The sequence below is a fragment of the Rutidosis leptorrhynchoides genome, chromosome 10 (assembly GCF_046630445.1).
Source record: "Rutidosis leptorrhynchoides isolate AG116_Rl617_1_P2 chromosome 10, CSIRO_AGI_Rlap_v1, whole genome shotgun sequence".
Lineage (NCBI taxonomy): Eukaryota > Viridiplantae > Streptophyta > Magnoliopsida > Asterales > Asteraceae > Rutidosis > Rutidosis leptorrhynchoides.
In genome coordinates this window covers 58,038,400-58,064,507 of record NC_092342.1, presented here as the reverse complement: position 1 = coordinate 58,064,507, position 26,108 = coordinate 58,038,400, and positions in this window count along the sequence as shown.

Here is a 26,108-nt window from a genome sequence, read left to right as displayed (position 1 = left end):
GGTCTATAACGTGTCGGACGCAATTACTATCCTTGGTAGGAGCAATAGTAAAGCTCACCCTTATAATTTTTTCGGTCTGGCACAAGGTCCTGTCTTTGACCACTATGCAACCACCGTTCTTACGGTTGACACCCGATTTAGTTCAGGTGACCTAATGAATTCCAGGTGAATTCCTAGGATTTTACGTTCAATGGTAATGAACGCATTGAAAATAGGTTTTCAGAAAACAAATCGGTTTGTAATTTTGATCAAAATATTTTCTCGTTTAAGCTTGAGTTTAGATATCATCGAATTCCATGAGTTTGAATTCTCAATCTTTAAGGTCAATCTCAAGGATTGAGTAATATCAGGCTTAAAAGCTGATTTTTAATCTTTAAGGAGATTATCCTTTCTGGGGATCTGATTCATTAGTCTTATCCAGCTAATTTGCACGGTGCCTCCTCATTGTACGAGATAAATCCTTCTCATGGTTAGGATAAATCTGACCACTTGGCGACCCTGTTTAATGCTGAGGTCCGTGGATTTCCTGCTGATTTTAGTGATGACTTTTCTAGATTTTTCGTCAACCTACAGCTGGTCTGGACGACAACTTCATGACCTAAATCAAGAAGCGCGTGTCTTTTTTGGAAGACTTTACTTCCTTTTAATGATGGAATTGATTCATCGTGTAGATCCATCTCTTCTTTTCTTTCATTGGGTAAAACAGTTTAGTTTAGTCTAAAGCAAAAGTATTTTCAGTTATTTGTTACAAATGTATGTGGCATATGTTTAAAATAACTTTGTAAATTTTCCCACATTTGGCTTTTTATTTTTCTTTTTATCGTCCTCTATTCCATTTTAAATGAATTTTAACATTTTAGTTTGTTTCTCAATTTATGTCCTTTCCGAGGTAACAATAATTTCGGTGTTAAAACCTAGTTTTATCGTTCATAAATATGTATAAACATGATTTGAATTCATTTAATTGAAAAATTTTACTAGAATTGGGTAGTCAGTATATAAGACTAGGGCTGTTCTTTTTTATCAGAGAGCACTAGATTCTAATACAACTACTGCTTTACTAGTATTTTTAATGGTAACCAAGTGTATAAAGTAAAAAATTTTTAAAATCCGAAAGAATTTAACCCCTTCCCACACTTAAGATCTTGCAATGCCCTCATTTGCAAGAAATCAGTAACAATTTAAATTATTGAGGGTGATTTGTGTGAAAATGATTAAATTTTTACCAAAGTTTCCAAATATATTGGCGTTTGTTTGCTGAATGATAAATGGTGCACATCATTTGTTCATTCCGTCTTGTTGTTATTTCACATATATTTTGCATCTTGTCGTCAAAATTAGTTGCTTTTGCTGAACTTAATGCCAGTCTTTGAAAATGCGTTGTTTTACCCTGTTGTGTACATAAGATAAACTGCAAACATATATACATATTTTTGAAGTTTGGTTTATTACCCCACATTCAAAAATTATTAAAATCTAAGAATAAAAGTTAGATAATTATAAAAATGATTACAATATTAACAAAAGTATTAAACATATCAATAATTACAAATTACAAAATAAAAAAAATAAGTAAACTAAGGATGATATTGGTACCAATAGGGGTTCCACGCATAACCATAAGTGCTATAGAATGCTTCGGCAGGGTCATACGTAGGATATGGTGGCTGCATCTCTATCGACCAAGGAGGGAAGACGGGTTTCGGTGTAGGAATATAGTTTCTACCTATATGTTGGCAATGCGCTATGATCTGGTTCTGATGAACTTGCCAATCTTCAAATGCTCTCTGTCTAGCATTTTCGTATTCCTGAGAAGCTATAAACCTATGCATTTCTTGCATCTCATTCCCCCCTCCTACATTACCTTGCTGCTGGTTTCTCTCTACCTGTGGATGTCTACCATTGTATCGTACTGCGGCGTTATTTCGCCGCTTCAAAACTTTCGCACCATGGTATACATTTAAACCTATAGTGTCGCGGGGTTCCGGCTCTTCTACTAATAATCCCCCCCGACTTATATCCACACCGAGATATTCACCAATCAAAGTAATAAAAATACCACCTCCTATTATGCTATGTGGACGCATCCCCCGAACCATAGCTGATAAATAATAACCCACACAATATGGTATACTTACAGCGCTGTGTGGGTCTCGAATACACATATGGTAAAACAAATCTTGTTCATTTACCTTTTCTTTGTTCTTACCCCTTTGTGTAATCGAATTAGCTAAAAACCTATGTATTACTCTTAATTCGGCTCTATCTATATCCAAATAAGAGTAGTTTCCCCCTTTGAAACGGTGATGGCTTGTCATTTGACTCCACACACCGTGTGTATCAAAATTCTCATCTATCTTTCTACCGTTTAGTATCAATCCTCTACAATCGGCAGACGCTAACTCCTCAGGCGTATATATACGTAAAGCCTGAGCCATGTCCAGTAAAGACATGTGGCGCATCGAACCGCCTAACAAAAATCTAATAAAAGAACGATCGGTTAAACTAGCTACCCGATCATTCAACTCTATACTACATAACAACTCTTCACACCATACTTTATATACAGGTCTGCGTATGGTGAATAAACATATCCAGTCATTAAAAGAAGAATTACCATACCTCTGTACCAGTAATTCCCTAATTGGCCCGGCGAATTCTACAGCTTCTAAGGGTCCCCATTCTATGACCCTCGGTACCTCAACAACCTTGGAATGAAGAGTATGCAAACCCCGTTGATATTTTGGATAATCTATCCAAAGTCTGTCAAATCGCAAGTTCGGGTGCAACTGTTCCAAGTGCATATCTGAAAAGGTCATGACTGGATGAGGTACATCCTGCTTGTAGTAGTTATCTACCTCCTGTTGTTCCAAGTTCTCAGCAGGAGCATGGCGGGCTTGGGATGAAGATTCACCCCTTTCATTCTGCAAAACACATCAAACACAAATTTTGTGCATCCAAATATGCATTAGTGTCAGCAAAATCATCAATCAAAATAATTACAATGACATTATTAATTTATATCAAACTTAAGCTCATTTTCACATTTTTATCAAATCTATACTTTTTCAAATAAGCATATACGAAAATTTTCGCCAAGTTCATAAGCATTCAACTCAAATAACATGTCAAAATAATCATTACTAGCAAATAAACAAGTCTCAAATGGCATTATCTTTCAAAAATCAAGTTCATGAATTTTGGACTTGAAAAAGTCCACTTTAATTCTCAAAATCATGTTTAGGCTCAAAGTTTGGATCATTTAACTACCTAGACATGTTACACTACTCAATTTAGCAACAATTCATGACAAAAATCGGCCATAACCTGTTTATATCAAAAAGCCCCAAATTGCTCAAGAACACAAACCCTAGATTATTCAAAATTTGAAGTTTAAGGCTTCTAATCATGTTAAACAGCATCAATCTAGGTTATACAAGCATAATACATAAACAATTTAAGTCTAATTACACTAAAAAGCATCAAAATCAAATTGGGGAAAAATTAGCTCAAGAACACCTAATTTCGAATTAAATGGTGTTTAGGTGTAGAAATTTACCGTTTTTCTTGAGTAATTCTTAGATATCATCCTTCTCAACATGATTTTAGCAAAAGATTTGGTGATTAACGGTTAAAAATTGAGATTTTTGGGGTTGGTTTTCGGTTTTTTTCGCAGCTATTTCGCTGTGTTTTTCGGGTGTGGAGTGTGGGGGAAGTGAACTGATCGTGCAGCTCATTTTATTTTTTTTATGATTTTTGGTCCCTCCGCGAGTCGCGGAGGTTTTGTACTGCAAACTCCGCGAGTCGCGGAGTTTACTTTTTTTTTTTTTTTTTTTATAATCTTTAACTTATAAAACAATTAAGAAATTAATTTTAAAATTTTGTTTCCCTTGTTATTTAGGACGAGGTCGTTTCGGATCGATGTCCTAGTCCGTCCTTCGACAAAATTTTAAAATTTGTCTTTTTGTAGCGATTGTTTTAAAAGCTAAGATTTTTGGGTTTTTTTAATGTTTTTGGCATACTTTAAATCAATAAGATTAAAAATAATGATAATAAAAGTTCTCGTCCCTCCCTCGGGTAAAGCAATTTCGGTTCAAAGACCTAGTCTTCAACTTACGACGAATTTTAAAAATCATATTTTTAACTTAATGAGATAAAGTAAATTTTTGTTTTTAAATTCACACAACTTAAATATAAAATTCAAAATTTATATTAAAAATTCACACCAAACTTAAAATTTGAAATGCATAAAATTAAAAATTTATATTTTTAAAAATTAAAAATTCACACCAAACTTATATTAATTTTTTTTTTCAAATATTTACAATTTTAAATATATTGTTTTTACAAAGTTTACAATATTAATTTAAGATTTAAATATTAATTTTAAAAATATGGTAAAAATAAAATTAAAAATCTTTTTGTCTTTTTATCCCACTTTAATCAATCAAATATTATCAAAAATATGCGCCCCTCTTTTCGGTAAAGTAATTTCGGTTCCAAGACCTAATTTAACTCATGACGAATTTTTGAAATATTTTGGGTTGATTGATTAAAGATATTTATACCTTAAGAATAAACGTTAAATTTCGCAGTGATGTAATAAATTTTTGAATGATATCAATAATTTCGGTCGCCAAACCTAATTTTATTTAATACCAATTTAATACTTTTTAGCGAACAAATTAGCGTTTATTATCAAAAGGTTAAAAATAAAAATAAAAATAAAAACTGTACAGACATACCTGTGAAATAGATTTCTTAGTTATATGATCTATTATATTCATAAGATAGTCGGTTTAATTGGTTTTCCATGGCTGCATAGGCGTAACCTCGAGCATTCATTGTCTTTTCTTCTAAACATATGAACGGTCCGTCTCTGCATAAAGTAACAAATTCGGTATTTGAATAGGTTTGATTATTTGAACATTTACCTCCATGTGACCATTTTCCGCATTTGTGACATCGTTCTAGGTGTCGTGCTCTTCTTTTCGCTGCGGATTTTGATTTTCCTTTACCAAATTGTAACTTATTATCTTCGCATCTGGATCCTTTTCTAACTCCGTCCATTCTTTCTCTGATTACTGATACTAATTCACTCGGTAGTATGTCATTATTTCTTTTAGTGATCAAAGCGTGTAGCATTAGACCATGGTTTAATTCACAGGCAGTCTTCATTTTGTAAAAACCTAAAAAAAATAAAAATTCAGAATGGGGGGAGAAGACTAGTTCTTTAGGGTCTGCTAGGGAAAGACCATTCGGGTTCCATTTTCGAAAACTACACGAAAACAGACAATCTAACTCTAACAGAAATACATATTATCCTTTAAAGACTTGATTCTCCCCACACTTAGTTAGCTGTGGTGTCGAAATTGTGATTAACTTCGTTGTCGACTTCCATCGGACCATGTATGTAATGTTTAACTCTGTGACCATTAACTTTAAATTCAATCCCATTTGAATTTATTAATTCTATCGTTCCGTATGGGAAAACTCTTTTGACTATGAATGGTCCAGACCATCTTGATTTCAATTTTCCAGGAAATAGCTTGAATCGTGAATTGAAAAGAAGAACTCTGTCTCCTTCTTTAAATTCTTTTGAACTTCTGATTCTTTTATCATGCCATTTCTTCGTTCTTTCTTTATAGATTAACGAATTTTCGTATGCTTCATGTCTTAATTCTTCTAATTCGTTTAGTTGACTTAATCGTAGACGTCCGGCTTCATGTAAATCAAGATTACATGTCTTCAAAGCCCAAAATGCTTTGTGTTCAATTTCTACTGGAAGATGACATGCTTTTCCATACACAAGTCTAAAAGGTGTGGTTCCAATTGAGTTTTGTAGGCTGTTCTAAAAGCCCAGAGTGCATCCTCCAATTTAATGGACCATTCCTTCGGATTTGATCCTACGGTTTTCTCTAGAATACGTTTTAAAGCTCGGTTTGTATTTTCAACTTGTCCACTTGTTTGTGGATGATATGCGGTGGAGATTTTATGAGTTACTCCATATCTTTTAAGAACTTTCTCAAGTTGATTATTACAGAAATGAGTACCCCGATCACTTATTAAAGCTTTCGGTGTTCCAAACCTTGCAAAAAGACGTTTTAAAAAGTTGACTACAACTCGTGCATCGTTAGTTGGGAGAGCTTGTGCTTCCGCCCATTTAGATACATAATCAATGGCTACGAGTATATATAGATTATTATGAGATTTTGGAAATGGACCCATAAAGTCAATACCCCAAATGTCAAATACTTCACATACTTGGATGACATTTTGTGGCATTTCATCACGTTGACTTATTTTTCCGGCCCTTTGACATGCATCACAGGATTTGCAAAGAAGGTGTGCGTCTTTGTAAATTGTAGGCCAATAGAATCCAGCTTCATAAACTTTTCTTGCTGTTAGTTGAGGCCCATAATGCCCTCCTGTTGGTCCTGTGTGACAATGGTTTAAAATTTTACTAGCTTCATCTCCAAATACACATCGGCGTATTATTCCATCGGGACAACTTTTAAACAGATGTGGATCTTCCCAGAAATAGTGTTTTATATCACTGAAGAATTTCTTTCGTCTTTGGTACGATAATCCTTTTTCAAGGAATCCACAAACTAAGTAGTTTGCATAGTCTGCAAACCATGGGATTTCTTTATAATCTATCTTCAATAGATATTCATCAGGAAAGTTGTCTTGTATGGCCGATTCATTTAGAACTTCTAATTCGGGATTTTCAAGACGAGAAAGATGATCAGCGGCGAGATTTTCTGCTCCTATTTTATCTCGGATTTCAATATCAAACTCTTGTAAGAGTAAGATCCAACGGATTAATCTTGGTTTAGCATCTTGTTTTGAAAATAGGTATCTAAGAGCAGAATGGTCGGTATAGACCACCGTTTTTGCTAGAACGAGATATGATCGAAATTTGTCAAAAGCAAAGACAATAGCAAGGAGTTCTTTTTCAGTAGTTGTATAGTTCGTTTGTGCTCCTTGTAACATCTTACTAGCATAATATATAGGTTGAAATCGTTTTTCAATCCTTTGTCCTAAAACGGCTCCCATTGCAAAATCACTTGCATCGCACATTAGTTCAAATGGTAGATTCCAATTTGGTGTTATCATGATTGGTGCATTAGTGAGTTTTTCTTTAAGAATATTAAAAGATTTGATACACTCATCTGAAAAGATGAATGGCGCATCCTTTTCTAGGAGTTTATTCATAGGAGTGGCAATTTTAGAAAAATCTTTTATGAAACGTCGGTAAAAACCGGCATGCCCTAGAAAACTCCTAACTCCTCTAACATTGGTGGGATGTGGAAGTTTAGCAATTACAACTACTTTAGCTCTATCCACTTCAATTCCTTCTTTTGAAATTTTATGTCCAAGAACGATGCCTTCTTTAACCATGAAATGGCATTTCTCCCAATTAAGTACTAGATTTGATTTTTCGCATCTAATTAGCATTCGTTCCAGATTAACTAGACATGATTTAAATGTATCACCGAAGACTGAAAAGTCATCCATGAATACTTCCATGCATTCTTCTATCATGTCATGAAAAATCGCCATCATACACCTTTGAAAGGTTGCAGGGGCGTTACAAAGTCCAAATGGCATGCGTTTGTAAGCAAAAGTACCATAAGGGCACGTGAATGTGGTTTTCTCTTGATCTTCGGGTGCTATTGGAATTTGAAAATATCCGGAAAATCCATCTAGAAAACAATAGTAACTATTTCCGGCTAATCTTTCCAACATTTGATCTATGAAAGGTAAGGGAAAGTGATCTTTTCTGGTGGCGTCATTTAATTTTCTATAATCAATACATACACGCCATCCTGTTACAGTCCTAGTAGGAATAAGCTCATTTTTCTCATTTGTGATGACAGTCATGCCACCCTTCTTAGGCACGCATTGAACTGGGCTTACCCATGGACTATCAGAGATTGGATATATTAAACCTGCATCTAGCAGTTTAATAATCTCTTTCTTAACTACATCTTGCATATTAGGATTTAGTCTTCGTTGACGTTGCACATACGTTTTATGACCTTCTTCCATAAGGATTTTATGTGTGCAATACGAAGGACTTATTCCTTTAATATCATGAATCTTCCATGCAATGGCTGGTTTATGAGCTTTCAACACAGAAATGAGTTGTGTTTTCTCATTTTCAGTAAGAGAAGACGATATTATTACAGGTAATTCAGATTCACCATGTAAATAAGCGTATTCCAAATGGTTTGGAAGTGGCTTTAACTCTAATTTCGGAGGTTCTTCTATCGATGATTTATATCGATATCTGTCTTCTTCTTTTAGCATTTGAATTTCTTCTGTTGTTGGTTCATATCCATTGGCTATAAGTGTAGCTAACATTTCAGCTTCATCAATTGGTTCATTACCTTCTCCTAAAGAACATTCTCCTGTTCCTTGTAATTCTGGAAATTCTTCTAATAATTCTGCATGTGCATCTATAGTTTGAATATAATAACATGTATCATCTGCAGATTGTGGTTGTTGCATTGCTCTATCAACTGAAAAGGTAACACTCTCATCCTCTATACTTAGGGTCAGTTTCTTACCGAACACGTCTATCATTGCTTTAGCCGTGTTTAAGAATGGTCTTCCTAATATGAGAGGAACTTGAGAATCTTCTTCCATGTCCAAAACAACAAAATCTACTGGAAATACTAAAGTACCAACTTTAACTAGCATGTTCTCCATTATCCCTCTAGGATATTTTATTGATCTATCGGCTAGTTGTATGCTTATTCTGGTTGGTTTTAATTCTCCAAGGTCTAGTTTAGCGTATAGTGAATACGGCATTAGATTTATACTAGCACCTAAGTCTGCCAATGCTTCTATTGAACTAAGACTACCCAGAAAACATGGAATTGTGAAACTTCCTGGATCAGATAATTTTTCTGGTATCTTATTCAACAGCACTGCTGAACAATTAGCATTCATAGTAACAGCCGAGAGTTCTTCCATTTTCTTTCTATTCGTGATTAGATCTTTCAAGAATTTAGCATATCTTGGCATTCCTGAAATCACATCAATGAAAGGAAGATTTACATTTATCTGTTTAAACATATCCAAGAATTTGGATTGCTCGGCTTCAAGTTTTTCTTTCTTCATTTTACTCGGATAAGGAAGTGGTGGTTGGTATGGTTTAACATAAGGTTTATCCTTAACTGTGTTATCTTCATTAACCTTTTCAACTACCGGTTCTTTTTCCTTATCTTGATCAGGTTGTGGTTCTTGTGGAGTAGGAATAGTTTCATCAGAAGTTACAGGTATTTCAGGTGATTTAAGTGTTGTACCACTTCTTGTGGTAATAGCTTTAGCTGTTTCATTTCGGGGGTTAGCATTTGTATCGCTTGGTAGACTTCCCGGTTTTCTTTCACCTATTAACCTTGCTAGGTTACTTACTTCTTGTTCTAAATTTTGAATAGAAGCTTGTTGATTTCTAAATGCTTGAGCATTTTGTTCATTGGTTTGTTTTTGAGATGTGAAAAACTGCGTTTGAGTTTCAACTAGCTTCGTCATCATATCTTCTAAATTCGGCTTTTTATCATCGGTTTGTTGTGGTGGTTTGTTTTGAAAATTAGGTCTTTGCTGATTGTAAGTATTATTGGATACTTGTTGATTGCTAGGACCTTGTTGGTTATTGTATGGAATATTTCGATTATAGTTCTGATTTTGATTGTAAATAGGTCTTGGCGGTTGATAATTATTCTGATAATTATTTCCAGGCCTTTGGTTTATGTATGAAATATTCTCTCTTTGTTCTATTGTTAATTCAATACTGAGACAATCTTTTGTCAAATGTGGTCCTCCACACTGCTCACAACTAATTCGTATAGAGTGAATATCCTTAGTCATCTTTTCCATTCGTCTCTCGAAAGCATCTATCTTTGCCGAAATGGAATCTAAGTCATGGCTAGAATCGGCTCTAGCTGCTTTAGATGATCTAATGATTTCTTTTTCTTGGTGCCACTCATGTGAGTGGGAAGCAGTGTTATCAATAATTTTGTACGCATCAGTTTCGGTTTTCTTCATAATAGAACCACCAGCTGCTATATCTATGTCTTTTCTTGTAGTGATGTCGCATCCTTGGTAGAATATTTGTACTATTTGACAGGTGTCTAAACCATGTTGCGGACATCCTCTTAACAACTTTCCATATCTTGTCCACGCCTTATATAGAGTTTCATTTGGTTTCTGTGTGAAAGTAACAATTTCTGCTTGAAGTCTTACGGCTTTAGATGCAGGAAAGAATTGTTTAAGAAATTTGTCAATTAAAACATCCCATGTATCGATCGCCCCTTCAGGTAACGATTCCAACCAATCTTTGGCTTCTCCCTTTAAAGTCCAGGGAAATAACATGAGATATATCTGTTCATCCTCCACTTCTCGGATTTTAAATAGTGTGCAGATCCTATTAAAGGTACGTAGATGTTCATTTGGATCTTCCTTCGGCGCACCACTAAATTGGCATTGATTAGTCACCATGTGTAGAATTTGTCCTTTGATTTCATAATCTGGCGCATTAATGTCTGGATGAGTAATTGCGTGACCTTTCCATACTTAAAGGTTCCAGATTCTCCATAATTGAATTTGTTGAATCGGTATCACTAGATGATTCTGTTTTAATAGTTCGTTCCTCAACAATCTCTGTTTGAATGATTTGTGGTTCCGGAGGAAAGTTTAATGGTTCAGGATCTACGAACCGTTCCTGAATATTCTCTGGATTCTCAATTGTGAGGTTGGGTTCAAAAAATGGATTATCGGAAATTTGAACTGAAGTACTTGGTCTACTGGATGACGATTCTAAAGAAAAATCAACGGCGGTTATATTTGTTAAACGATGTCTTGATCGAGTTACAGGTGGTGAACGTACAAAAGGTGGTGAACGTCTTGCTCGGTGCATTCACAGAATATCCTATTAGTTTTTAAAAGGAAAGAAAAATTATAATAAGTTATCCAATCAATAGACTTTTCTGATTTTGCCCACGTTTCGAATAGCCAAAAGATGCAGCAGAGGGGCAGGATTCGTTTGGTCTCAATATAATTGAGGACTGTTTGGCTCCAATAACCCGGTCCACGTACAAATCCAACTATTACTACGAACCAGAAAATTTTGATGTCTATCAATTTAACTACTCAAAATAAATTTTCGTAATTTTAAGAAATTTAGATAAGAAGTAGAATAAAATTCTAAGTCCTAAAAACTAGAATGGCGAGAAATAAGAAAGACAAAGAGTTCGTCGCAAAAGGTCGAAAAAGAAAAATGGTTGAAAAATAAAAGGTGACGGAAAAATAAAAGAAACTTATAAAAACTTAAAAATACTTAACTAATTTAACTTTATTACTACAACTAACTTAAAATTATAATCGCAAATTGATATTACTAATTGGAATGATAATTGGTACATAGTAAAAAGGTCTAAAAATATTAAAGCTTACAGGAGAAACTAAATCCCAAATGGAAATAACTTAAAAAAAAACTAAAACTTAAAAAGGCGTCGCAAAATTCTAAAGCACCTAAATCTTAGTCTAAAGAAAAAGCACTTAAGGAATTCTACGGCAAAGCCTAAAAATATAGGAGTAAAAATAACTATAGCAAAAACTAAGTTTAAAATTAAATATGAGCTAAAAAAATACAAATTTTACGCTACAACGATTAAAAAGGGACAAAATATAAAAATATATAAAAAGTTGTAAAAAGTACAATTTTTATAAAAAAAATATTATTTTTATATTATTTATTAAATAAAACTACTAATTTTACAATTTTAATAAAACTAATTAAACAAAATACATAAATTAATAAAAAGTAAAAATAAAACTAAAACTAATAATAATAATAATAGTAATTAGGTTTAAAATAATAATAATTAATAATATCCCGTAATTAATGCTCGATTAGGGCTTCCTTGTCGCCTGTCAGAGTATCTCCGCGAGTTGCGGTGATTAAAGAAGAAAACCCCGCGAGTCGCGGGGTTCAGAAATTCTGTTGACAAGTTTGAAATTTTTACGCGTTTTCTTTATTTTTTTTTTTTTATTTTCTGTTTTCTGTTTTTTAAATAAATAAAAGATTTTAAAATAAAACTTATATTTTTATAAACTAAAATAGAAATAAAGAAACTTATAAAACTTAAATATTTACAAAATCTTAAAAATACATATATTTTTGTTTTTTTTTTTGAATAATTAAAACGTATTTTTACAAAAGCGACTTTTAATAAAAGTAGATAAAAATCTTTTTTTTTTTTATATTAGCGTTTCCGGCTTTTAAGAGTTTTTCCCCGGCAGCGGCGCCAAAAATACTTGATGTTATGCGAGGTGTATATAAAATAGTTATTATTTTACTAGGAAAATACTATTAAATACGATACAATTTTACACAAGATATTTATTTATTTATAGAATGGATATACTTAAACCTTGCTACAACACTTATAGGCAGTGTACCTAATCGTACAGTAGTGTAGTTTTTAGTAAGTCCGGTTCGTTCCACAGGGAAATCTTTAAACAAAGCTCAACGCTATATTAGTTTACTTTTATAAAAATACAAATATATATAAGTAATATTATTATTATAAAGGGGGGTTTTTACCGTTTAATGACCGGTTTGTCGATTTTAAGACTTTAGTCGCAGTTAAAACCTAATGTAAAAAAAAATAAATACAAGACTTTAAATTAAAGCGTAAAGTAAATAACGATAATGAAATTGCGAATAATAAAAATGCGATAAAATAAAATTGCGATAATTAAAAAGTACGATAATTAAAAGTGCGATTAAATAACAATAAATAAAAGTGCGATAATTAGAAGTGCAATTAAATATAAAATAAAAAAAATTAAATATGAAATAAAAGAATTATGCTTATTTAAACTTCCGTAATCATGATGTTTGACGTGTTGATTTTAGTTTTATGCCCATGGGTTAATTGTCCTTTGTCCTGGATTATTCAATATGTCCGTCTGGTTTTTGTCCATAACAGTTCATCAGTCATAAATATAAATTGCAAGTGTCCTTGTCAAATTATTATTATACCCGAAGTTAAATATTCCAACTAATTGGGGATTCGAATTGTAACAAGGTTTTAATACTTTGTTTAATGAATACACCAGGTTATCGACTGCGTGTAAACCAAGGTTTTACTACTTTGTTAACAATTACACCAATTACCCTTGAATGTAATTTCACCCCTGTTTTAATTATTCTAGTGGCTATTAATCCATTCCCGTGTCCGGTTAAATGAACGATTATTCGTACATATAAATACCCCGCCCATCGTGTCCGATCGAGTGTATATGGTAATTTATAGGGACGCCCAATTGTAAATCTTTATATTAACATTAACAAACTTTCATTTAGTTAAACAAATATAAAGCCCATTAATAGCCCATAGTCTAGTTTCCACAAGTGTCGTTCTTTTATCCAAACCCCAATTATGGTACAAAGCCCAATTACCCAATTTTAGTAATTAGCCCAACATCATGATTACTTCGTTTTAAATAAGCATAATAATAACTTAGCTACGAGACATTAATGTAAAAAGGTTGAACATAACTTACAATGATTAAAAATAGCGTAGCGTTACACGGACAGAATTTCGACTTACACCCTTACAACATTCGCTAACATACCCTTATTATTAGAATTAAAATTAAAATTAAAATTAAAATATAAATTATATATATATATTACTCGTATGAATGAGAAGAAAAAAGATATGAAATTTGATCAGAATTCGGTTGGCTTTATAGCCAGAGTTGAAAATTGGGGCTCCGCGACTCGCGGCAAAATGCCCTTAAAACTCCGCGAGTGGCGGAGATGTATTTACAGCTCACACCCTTGGAGTTTCTTGCTGCCGACGGTTTTTAATATATATATATAATATATATATAATTAATATAATTAATTATATATTATATTATATTTATATACATAGTTAACTTGTAATTTTTAGTCCGTTGCGTCGAGCGTTAAGAGTTGACTCTAGTCCCGGTTCCGGATTTTCGAACGTCCTCGCGTACAATTTAATATCTTGTACTTTGCGTTTTGAATCTTGTATTTTTGTAATTTCGAGACGTTTCTTATCAATAATTGGAACCTTTTCGATTGTCTTTTGTACTTTTGAGCTTTTTGGTCGTTTGCGTCTTCAATTCGTCGAATCTGTCTTTTGTCTTCACCTTTTATTATTTAAACGAATATCACTTGTAAATAGAACAATTGCAACTAAAAGCTTGTCTTTCTTGAGGAATAATGCTATGAAATATATGTTCGTTTTTAGCATTATCAGTCGGCTACCACATTTGCCTTCCCTGGGTGGTAACGAATCTCAAAGTCATAATCATTCAGCAATTCAATTCATCTGCGCTGCCTCATGTTCAGTTGTTTCTGATTAAATATGTGTTGAAGACTTTTGTGGTCGGTATATATAATACTTTTGACCCCATATAAGTAGTGCCTCCAATTATTTAATGCAAAAACAACCGCGCCTAATTCCAAATCATGCGTCGTATAATTCTGTTCGTGAATCTTCAATTGTCTAGACGTATAAGCAATTACTTTCGTTCATTGCATTAATACACAACCGAGACCTTGCTTTGAGGCGTCACAATATATCACAAAATCATCATTCCCTTCAGGTAATGACAATATAGGTGCCGTAGTTAAATTTTTCTTTAACAATTAAAACGCTTTCTCTTGTTCATCTTTCCATTCAAATTTCTTCCCTTTATGCGTTAATGCAGTCAAGGGTTTTGCTATTCTGGAAAAGTCTTGGATGAATCTTCTGTAGTAACCAGCTAGTCCTAAAAATTGGCGTATGTGTTTTGGAGTTTTCGGGGTTTCCCACTTTTCAACGGTTTCAATCTTTGCTGGATCCACCTGAATACCTTCTTTGTTCACTATGTGACCGAGGAATTGAACTTCTTCCAACCAAAATGCACACTTTGAAAACTTAGCATACAGTTTTTCTTTTCTCATCAACTCTAGCACTTTTCTCAAATTTTCTTCGTGCTCTTGATCATTCTTCGAGTAAATAAGTATGTCATCGATGAAAACAATGACAAACTTGTCAATATATGGCCCACACACTCGGTTCATGAGGTCCATGAACACAGCTGGTGCGTTAGTCAATCCAAACGGCATAACCATAAACTCGTAATGACCGTAAAGCGTCCTAAAAGCAATCTTTGGAATATCATCCTCCTTCACTCGCATTTGATGATATCCAGAACGTAAATCGATCTTCAAATAAACAGACGAGCCTTGTAGTTGATCAAATAAGTCATCAATTCTCGGTTGTGGGTAGCGGTTCTTGATGGTAAGTTTGTTCAACTCTCGGTAGTCGATACACAACCTGAATGTACCATCTTTCTTCTTGACAAACAAAACAGGAGCTCCCCATGGTGATGTGCTTGGTCGAATGAAACCACGCTCTAAAAGTTTCTGTAACTGACTTTGTAATTCTTTCATTTCGCTGGGTGCGAGTCTGTATGGAGCACGAGCTATTGGTGTAGCTCCTGGTACAAGGTCTATTTGAAATTCAACGGATCGATGTGGGGGTAATCCCGGTAATTCGTTCGGAAATACATCGGAAAATTCTTTTGCGACGAAAACATCACTGATGTTCTTTTCTTCAGGTTTAACTTCCTCGATGTATGCTAGAATGACGTAACAACCTTTTCTTATTAGTTTTTGCGCCTTCAAACTACTAATAAGATTTAACTTCGCGTTGTTCTTTTCTCCGTACACCATTAAAGGTTTTCCTTTTTCACGCATAATGCGAATCGCATTTTTGTAACAAACGACCTCTGCTCTTACCTTCTTCAACCAGTCCATGCCAATTATCACATCAAAACTCCCTAACTCGACTGGTATTAAATCAATCTTAAACGTTTCATCACCCAGTTTAATTTCTCTATCCCGACATATATTATCTGCTGAAATTAATTTACCGTTTGCTAATTCAAGTAAAAATTTACTATCCAAAGGCGTCAATGGGCAACTTAATTTAGCACAAAATTCTCTACTCATATAGCTTCTATCCGCACCCAAATCAAATAAAACATATGCAGATTTATCGCCAATAAGAAACGTACCCGTAACAAGCTCCGGGTTTTCCTGTGCTTCTACCGCATTAATATTGAAAACTCTTCTACGGCCCTGCCCATTAGTATTCCCCTGATTCGGGAAATTTCTAATAACGTGGCCCGGTTTTCCACATTTATAACAAACAGCGTTGGTATTACTTGCTCCGACACTATTCGTTTCGGCATTACTTGTTCCGACATTATTTGTTCCTTTAGTTCTGTTAAATTTTGGTCCGTAGATCTCACACTTTGTTGCGCTATGACCATTTCTTTTACACCTGTTGCAAAATGTCGTGCAAAACCCCTGATGATTTTCTTCACACCTATGACATGGCTGTTTTTGGTTTTTGTTGTCGTTGTTGTTATTGAGGTTGTTGTTGGGATTATTATTGTTGTTGAAATGGTTGTTGTAGTTGTTGTTGTTGTTGGGATGTTTGTTGTAGTTATTGTTAGGATTGTGGTTATTGTTGCGATTGTTGTTGCGGTTGTTGGGATAGTTGTTGCGATTGTGGTTGTAATTGTTGTTGTTGTTGTACTGGTGACTCTTGTCACCGTTTTCCTCCCACTTCCTCTTGAGTTGTTTCGTGTTGGCTTCTTCGGCCGCCTGCTCTTTAATTCTTCCCTCAATCTGATTTATGAGTTTATTATCCATTCGACTTGCCTTCTGTATAGAAGCGGGCTCATGTGAACTCACATCTTCTTGAATCCTTACTGGTAACCCTTTTACAAACGCGCCGATCTTCTCTTCTTCATCTTCAAATGCTCCAGGACACAATAGGCACAACTCTGTGAATCGTCGTTCATGTATGGTAACGTCGAACCCTTGTGTTCGTAACTCTCTAAGTTCTACCTTGAGTTTATTGACTTCGTTTCTAGGACGGTACTGCTCGTTCATCAATTGCTTGAATGCCGACCACGGTAGTGCGTAAGCAACATTTTGTCCTACCTGTTCAAGATAGGTGTTCCACCACGTTAACGCAGTACCTGTGAAGGTATGCATAGCGTACTTAACTTTGTCCTCTTCAGTATACTTACTTATGGCAAACACCGATTCGACTTTCTCGGTCCACCGTTTCAATCCAATTGGTCCTTCGGTTCCATCAAATTCCAAAGGTTTGCAGGTGGTGAATTCTTTGTAGGTGCATCCTACACGATTTCTTGCGCCGTTAGCTGCATTGCTAGATTCAGAGTTATTGTTGGTATGTAGCGCAGCCTGTACTGCAGCTATGTTTGCAGCAAGAAAAGTACGAAATTCCTCTTCGCTCATATTCATGGTGTGTCGAGTAGTCGGTGCCATTTCCTTCAAAATAGCCAACTGAATCTAGTTAATCATACAGAATATTAAGAGTAGTCAATAGTATTTCGTAGCATAATATGAACTCATTTATAAAAGCTTTTTCTTCATATTAGCGTTTTATAAGTTTAAATTCGGGTACTACCTACCCGTTAAGTTCATACTTAGTAGCTAATATACAATTTAACTACTAAAATTCCATATGAAAAACTGATTATAATAATATATCACATACAAATATTCTTCAAACTTACAACTTCTCTATATTACATATAACATGAAATATAGTACACTTTGATACATGATAGTTTTGAAGATAAATCTAGTTAATACGCAAGTTTTCAGCAAAGGAAATAAAGACACGTAATTCATAAGTCCATACACAAGTCATGCATTCTGGTTTTACTAAGACGACTTCCCATCCTTGGTCTTGTGGAAAATAACCATTATGACCATTGGCTAGGCAGCATGTTGTAATGTCGTCAAAAGGATAAGGGTTTCGTAATGTCCAACAGCCCCGTAATAATCTAAAAACCTTGTTTCTCACCCCAACTACTGAATCCGTCACTTGTGGGAAGGTCTTATATAAAAGTTGCAATCCGATGTTCTTTTTCTCACTTTGGTAAGAAGCTAACATCACTAACCCGTAAGCATAACATGCTTCTTTATGTTGCATGTTAGAAGCTCTTTCTAATTCACGAAATCCTATGTTGGGATATGTTGAGTCAAAATAGGTTCATAACCCGTAGCGTAAAATTGCATTTGGGTTCCCCGCATTTAATGCTTTAAAGAAAACACGGCGTAACTTACGGTCTCCACAATGTGATATACCCCACCTATCAGAGGAAAGCCTTTTATAAACTAAGGCATTTCTGGAAAGTCTTTCAAACGTTTGACAAGTTAATTTCGCCATAACTAAATGTGCTGATGAATTCTGACCGACTCTAGACAAGATTTCCTCAATCATATCCTCTGGTAGGTCTTCTAAAATATTCGGTTGTCTACCCTTAACGTCCATTTTGTTTTTATACTGTAAAATAGACAAGGATTAAATTCATAAAAGATAATTAACAAACAATACAAGTAATTTTTACATAGAACATAAAAGTACAAACACACTACAATACATATAATACACAACATGATTACAAACCTCTAATCTGAATCACTGGTTTCTTCTTCTTCGGACTTGGTTCGTTTTCCTAATTTTCTAGGAATATATGGTGTTCCTCTAATACGAGCCGTCGTTTTCCATAATGGTTTAGAAAAACCTGGTGGTTTAGAGGTTCCCGGGTCATTGTTACATTTTAGGAAATACGGATGTTGTCGATACATATAAAGTTCATCGGGGTTGGAATCGGGTTTCTCTATTTTTATACCTTTTCCCTTATTATTTTCTTTCACTTTATTAAATTGGGTAGAGGTAATTTCTATAACATCATCGGAATCCTCATCGGGATCCGATTCATCAAAAAATTGGTAATTTTCCCAATATTTTGCTTCCCCGGCGGAAACACCATTGACCATTATTAACTTTGGTCCGTTGGTTGAGGATTTTCTTTTATTTAATTGATTTACTATAGGTATCAATATTTCTTCCTCCGGAACCTCTTCTTCTTCTGGTTCCTCCTCTTCTGATTCCTCCTCTTCCGATTCCTCTTCGGGAATTTGTAAATCTTCCCAAAATATATTCGACTCTTCATTATTATTAGGTGAATCAATGGGATTTGTACTAGAGGTAGACATCTATCACACAATATCAAACATGTTAAGAGATTAATATATCACATAATATTTACATGTTAATAATATATAGTTTCCAACAAAAAAAAATGTTAAGCAATCGTTTTTGAAGAAAAACACGGTCGAAGTCCAGACTCACTAATGCATCCTAACAAACTCAGTAAGACACACTAATGCAATTTTCTGGTTCTCTAAGACCAACGCTCGGATACCAACTGAAATGTCCCGTTCATATTGATTATAAACGTTCCATATTAATTGATTTCGTCGCGAGGTTTTGACCTCTATATGAGATGTTTTTCAAAGACTGCATTCATTTTTAAAACAACCATAACCTTTATTTTATCTATAAAGGTTTAAAAAGCATTACGTAGATTATCAAATAATGATAATCTAAAATATACCGTTTACACACGACCATTACATAATGGTTTACAATAAGAATATATTACATCAAAAATAAGTTTATTGAATGCAGTTTTTACATAATATCATGCAAGCATGGACTTCAAATCTTGTCCTTATTTTAGTATGCAACAGCGGAAGCTCTTAATAATCACCTGAGAATAAACATGCTTAAAACGTCAACAAAAATGTTGGTGAGTTATAGGTTTAACCTATATATTATCAAATTATAATAATAGACCACAAGATTTCATATTTCAATATACATCCCATACATAGAGATAAAAATCATTCATATGGTGAACACCTGGTAACCGACATTAACAAGATGCATATAAGAATATCCCCTATCATTCCGGGAAATCCTTCGCACATGATAAAAACGAATTCGAAGTACTAAAGCATCCGGTACTTTGGATGGGGTTCGTTAGGTCCAATAGATCTATCTTTAGGATTCACATCAATTAGTAGATCGGTTTACTAATTCTTAGGTTACCAAGCAAAAGGGGCATATTCGGCTTCGATCATTCACCCATATAATGTACTTTCAATTACTTGTGTCTATTTCGTAAAACATTTATAAAATTGCATGTATTCTCATCCCAAAATATTAGATTTTAAAAGTGGGACTATAACTCACTTTCACAGATTTTTACTTCGTCGAAAAGTAAGACTTGGCCACTGGTCGATTCACGAACCTATAACAAATATGTACATATATATCAAAGTATGTTCAAAATATATTTACAACATTTTTAATACGTTTTAATGTTTTAAGTTTATTAAGTCAGCTGTCCTCGTTAGTAATCTACAACTAGTTGTCCACAGTTAGATGTACAGAATAAATCGATATATATATCTTGAATCAATCCACGACCCAGTGTATACACGTCTCAAGCTAGATCACAACTCAAAGTATATATATTTTTGGAATCAACCTCAACCCTGTATAGCTAACTCCAACATTACTGCATATAGAGTGTCTATGGTTGTTCCAAATAATATATATACATGGGTCGATATGATATGTCAAAACATTTGCATACGTGTCTATGGTATCCCAAGATTACATAATATATTAGAATATATGTATAATACAATATAAGTTAGCTAGGATATGATTAATATAGATTTGTTACCAATTTTCACGTAGCTACAACGAGCTAAAATAACCAATCTTGTTTTACCCATAACTTCTTCGTTTTAAATCCATTTTGAGTGAATCCAATTGCTATGGTTTCATATTGAACTTAAGTTTATGAATCTATACAAGTAATTTATAGTCGGAATTACAGGTTACAAGTCGTTTTTGTAAAGGTAGTCATTTCAGTCGAAAGAACGACGTCTAGATGACCATTTTGGAAAACATACTTCCACTTAGAGTTTAACCATGATTTTTGGATATAGTTTAATGTTCATAAGAAAAATCATTTTCCCAGAAGAACAACTTTTAAATCAAAGTTTATCATAGTTTTTAATTAACTAACCCAAAACAGCCCGCGGTGTTACTACAACGGCGTATATCCGGTTTTACAGTGTTTTTCGTATTTTCCGGTTTTAAATCATTAAGTTAGCATATCATATAGATATATACCATGTGTTTAGTTGATTTTAAAAGTCAAGTTAGAAGGATTAACTTTTGTTTGCGAACAAGTTTAGAATTAACTAAACTATGTTCTAGTGATTTCAAGTTTAAACCTTCGAATAAGGTAGTTTTATATATATGAATCGAATGATGTTATGAACATCATTACTACCTCAAGTTTTGTGGATAAACCTACTGGAAATGAGAAAAATAGATCTAGCTTCAAAGGATCCTTGGATGGCTTGAAAGTTCTTGAAGCAGAATCATGACACGAAAACAAGTTCAAGTAAGATTTCCACTCGAAATAAGATTGTTATAGTTATAGAAATTGAATCAAAGTTTGAATATGAGTATTACCTTGTATTAGAAAGATATATTACTGTAAATAAGAAAGATTTATTGAAGTTGGATGATCACTTTACAAGATTGGAAGTAAGCTAGCAAACTTGGAAGTATTCTTGATTTTATGAAACTAGAACTTATAGAATTTATGAAGAACACTTAGAACTTGAAGATAGAACTTGAGAGAGATCACTTAGATGAAGAAAATTGAAGAATGAAAGTGTTTGTAGGTGTTTTTGGTCGTTGGTATATGGATTAGATATAAAGGATGTGTAATTTTGTTTTCATGTAAATAAGTCATGAATGATTACTCATATTTTTGTAATTTTATGAGATATTTCATGCTAGTTGCCAAATGATGGTTCCCACATGTGTTAGGTGACTCACATGGGCTGCTAAGAGTTGATCATTGGAGTGTATATACCAATAGTACATACATCTAAAAGCTGTGTATTGTACGAGTACGAATACGGGTGCATACGAGTAGAATTGTTGATGAAACTGAACAAGGATGTAATTGTAAGCATTTTTGTTAAGTAGAAGTATTTTGATAAGTGTCTTGAAGTCTTTCAAAAGTGTATGAATACATATTAAAACACTACATGTATATACATTTTAACTGAGTCGTTAAGTCATCGTTAGTCGTTACATGTAAATGTTGATTTGAAACCTTTAAGTTAACGATCTTGTTAAATGTTGTTAACCCAATGTTTATTATATCTAATGAGATGTTATATTATTATATTATCATGATATTATGATATATTACTATATCTTAATATGATATATATACATTTAAATGTCGTTACAACGATAATCGTTACATATATGTCTCGTTTCGAAAACCTTAAGTTAGTAGTCTTGTTTTTACATATGTAGTTCATTGTTAATATATATAATGACATGTTTACTTATAATTTATTATGATTAAACATAGTGTATCAATATCTTAATATGATTCATATGTATTTAGTAAGACGTTGTTATAACGATAATCGTTATATATCATTTCGAGTTTCTTAATTCAATAAACTCAATTTTATGTATATAACTCATTGTTAAAATACCTAATGAGATACTTACTTATCATAATATCATGTTAACTATATATATAATCATATATATGTCATCATATAGTTTTTACAAGTTTTAACGTTCGTGAATCACTGGTCAACTTGGGTGGTCAATTGTTTATATGAAACCTATTTCAATTAATCAAGTCTTAACAAGTTTGATTGCTTAACATGTTAGAAACACTTAATCATGTAAATATCAATTTCATTTAATATAAATAAACATGGAAAAGTTCTGGTCACTACAATCACTGCCAAAAGTACCATTACCACCCCAACCACAACCGCGTCGTAAACCTCAACTTCACAATCTGTCCCACGAGCATCAACGTCATACGTACCATAGATACCAAGGAGTACCAACAGCATCAACAGTATTTTCAGCGTCACCAGCATCGTCAGTAGAGTCAACAACACCTATAACATCATAAACTCCGTCAGTTCAAGAATCACTGTGGACATCATTACGAATCAATAACGCGTATATTGTATCAACGAGTTATGAAGAATTAACTCATTCCCTCTGAAGAAATTATACGTATATTTTATATATATATATATATATATATATATATATATATATATTTTGAAATAAAAATAAATCTTTCCGTACCAAGCTATTGTGTGTGAATCTTAACTACTCGGTTAATTCATATTACAAATATTCAATAATGTACGTCCTTCGGCCGCAACTTAACTATCGTTAACTACAATCTCTGTCTAAATTTAACAAATTCCAATTTCTAATAAATCAAATATATAGTTGATTTTACACTTTCATCATCGATGTAACCAAAACTTTTCAGATAACATCATTCGTACTTTGCGAAGTTCAAAAGAATTTAACGAAAAACAACATCACGCCTCAGCAAATAACGAAGTATTGATTCATAATTTCAATATTATTGAAGAAATACTTATGTAATCTCTAAAGCCTTCAAGGGATTATTAAATTCTAGTTCCAACCGTAAATCGAATGAGTTTTAATTTAGTATTAACTCATTAAAATCTATGTTATATCTTAAGAGAATATATACATATATATTTTCATAAGGACTGTAATAAAATTCTTTTGTTCAAAATATTAATTGTGAAATTTTTTTTAACGGGTAGGTAATACCCGTATATATTCACAATTAATATGTTACATTCTTCGAATCTAATTAAGCAAATTATCAATGATGTCAAAGCTAAGGTATACGAAATAGTTTATATTTTACTAGAAAAAACTATTAAATACGATACAATTTTACACAAGATATTTATTTATTTATAGAATGGATATACTTAAACCTTGCTACAACACTTATAGGCAGTGTACCTAATCGTACAGTAGTGTAGTTTTTAGTAAGTCCGGTTCGTTCCACAGGAAATCTTTTTTTTTTTAAACAAAGCTCAACGCTATATTAGTTTACTTTTATAAAAATACAAATATATATATAAGTAATATTATTATTATAAAGGGAGGTTTTTACCGTTTAATGACCGGTTTGTCGATTTTAAAACTTTAGTCGCAGTTAAAACCTAATGTAAAATATTAAATAAATAAAAGACTTAATTTAAAGCGTAAAATAAATAACGATAATGAAATTGCGAATAATAAAAGTGTGATAAAATAAAATTGCGATAATTAAAAAGTACGATAATTAAAAGTGCGATTAAATAACAACAAATAAAAGTGCGATAATTAGAAGTGCAATTAAATATAAAATAAAGGAAATTAAATATGAAATAAAAGAATTATGCTTATTTAAACTTCCGTAATCATGATGTTTGACGTGTTGATTTTAGTTTTATGCCCATGGGTTAATTGTCCTTTGTCCTGGATTATTTAATATGTCCGTCTGGTTTTTGTCCATAACAGTCCATCAGTCATAAATATAAAGTGCGAGTGTCCTCATCAAATTATTCTTATACCCGAAGTTAAATATTCCAACTAATTGGGGATTCGAATTGTAACAAGGTTTTAATACTTTGTTTAATGAATACACCAGGTTATCGACTGCGTGTAAACCAAGGTTTTACTACTTTGTTAACAATTACACCAATTACCCTTGAATGTAATTTCACCCCTGTTTTAATTATTCTAGTGGCTATTAATCCATTCCCGTGTCCGGTTAAATGAACGATTATTCGTACATATAAATACCCCGCCCATCGTGTCCGATTGAGTGTATATGGTAATTTATAGGGACGCCCAATTGTAAATCTTTATATTAACATTAACAAACTATCATTTAGTTAAACAAATATAAAGCCCATTAATAGCCCATAGTCTAATTTCCACAAGTGTCGTTCTTTTGTCCAAACCCCAATTATGGTACAAAGCCCAATTACCCAATTTTAGTAATTAGCCCAACATCATGATTACTTCGTTTTAAATAAGCATAATAATAACTTAGCTACGAGACATTAATGTAAAAAGGTTGAACATAACTTACAATGATTAAAAATAGCGTAGCGTTACACGGACAGAATTTCGACTTACACCCTTACAACATTCGCTAACATACCCTTATTATTAGAATTATAATTAAAATTAAAATTAAAATTAAAATATAAATATAAATATATACGATATATTGAGAGAGAGATATATATATTTGGTAAATTTTTACGATCAGAATGCGCGAGCTTTATAGGGATTTTCGATTTTTGGGGCTCCGCGACTCGCGGCATTTTTGCCTTCAAACTCCGCGAGTCGCGGAGAATGAAATTACAGCTCAGTCCCTTTGGAGTCTTTCTTGCCGACGGTTTTTATTATTTATTATAATATATAAATAATTATAAGAATTATTTAAATATTATATTATATTTATGTGCATAGTTGACTTGTAATTTTTAGTCCGTTGCGTCGAGCGTTGAGAGTTGACTCTGGTCCCGGTTCCGGATTTTCGAACGTCCTTGCGTACAATTTAATATCTTGTACTTTGCATTTTGAATCTTGTACTCTTGTAATTTCGAGACGTTTCTTATCAATAATTGGAACCTCTTTGATTGTCTTTTGTACTTTTGAGCTTTTTGGTCGTTTGCGTCTTCAATTCATCGAATCTGTCTTTTGTCTTCACCTTTTATTATTTAAACGAATATCACTTGTAAATAGAACAATTGCAACTAAAAGCTTGTCTTTCTTGAGGAATAATGCTATGAAATATATGTTCGTTTTTAGCATTATCAAATATTCCCACACTTGAGCGTTGCTTGTCCTCAAGCAATATCGTCTTGAAATACTAGAATCACTTCTTTATTCTTCACACTTTGTACATCAGTGATTTCTATACGGTGGTATGAACAATGGTAGTAACGATATGGTTTACAGTCCCACATGACTATAAAAATTTAGATCCATTAAGGAAATTGGATCTTTATAAAAACATTTGATCTTTTGAAAATTAAATCTAGTTTTTACCCTAGATAAGTTTTCCGGGATAACCCTTTACCGGTGTTTGCAAAATATTTTTGTGGGTTTGGTGGGTTTCAGATTTGAAAATTTTAGCTCAAAACTTATGGTTTTGTGTCACCCACTTGCTAACCTTGTATTTGGAAAGCAACACGTCCA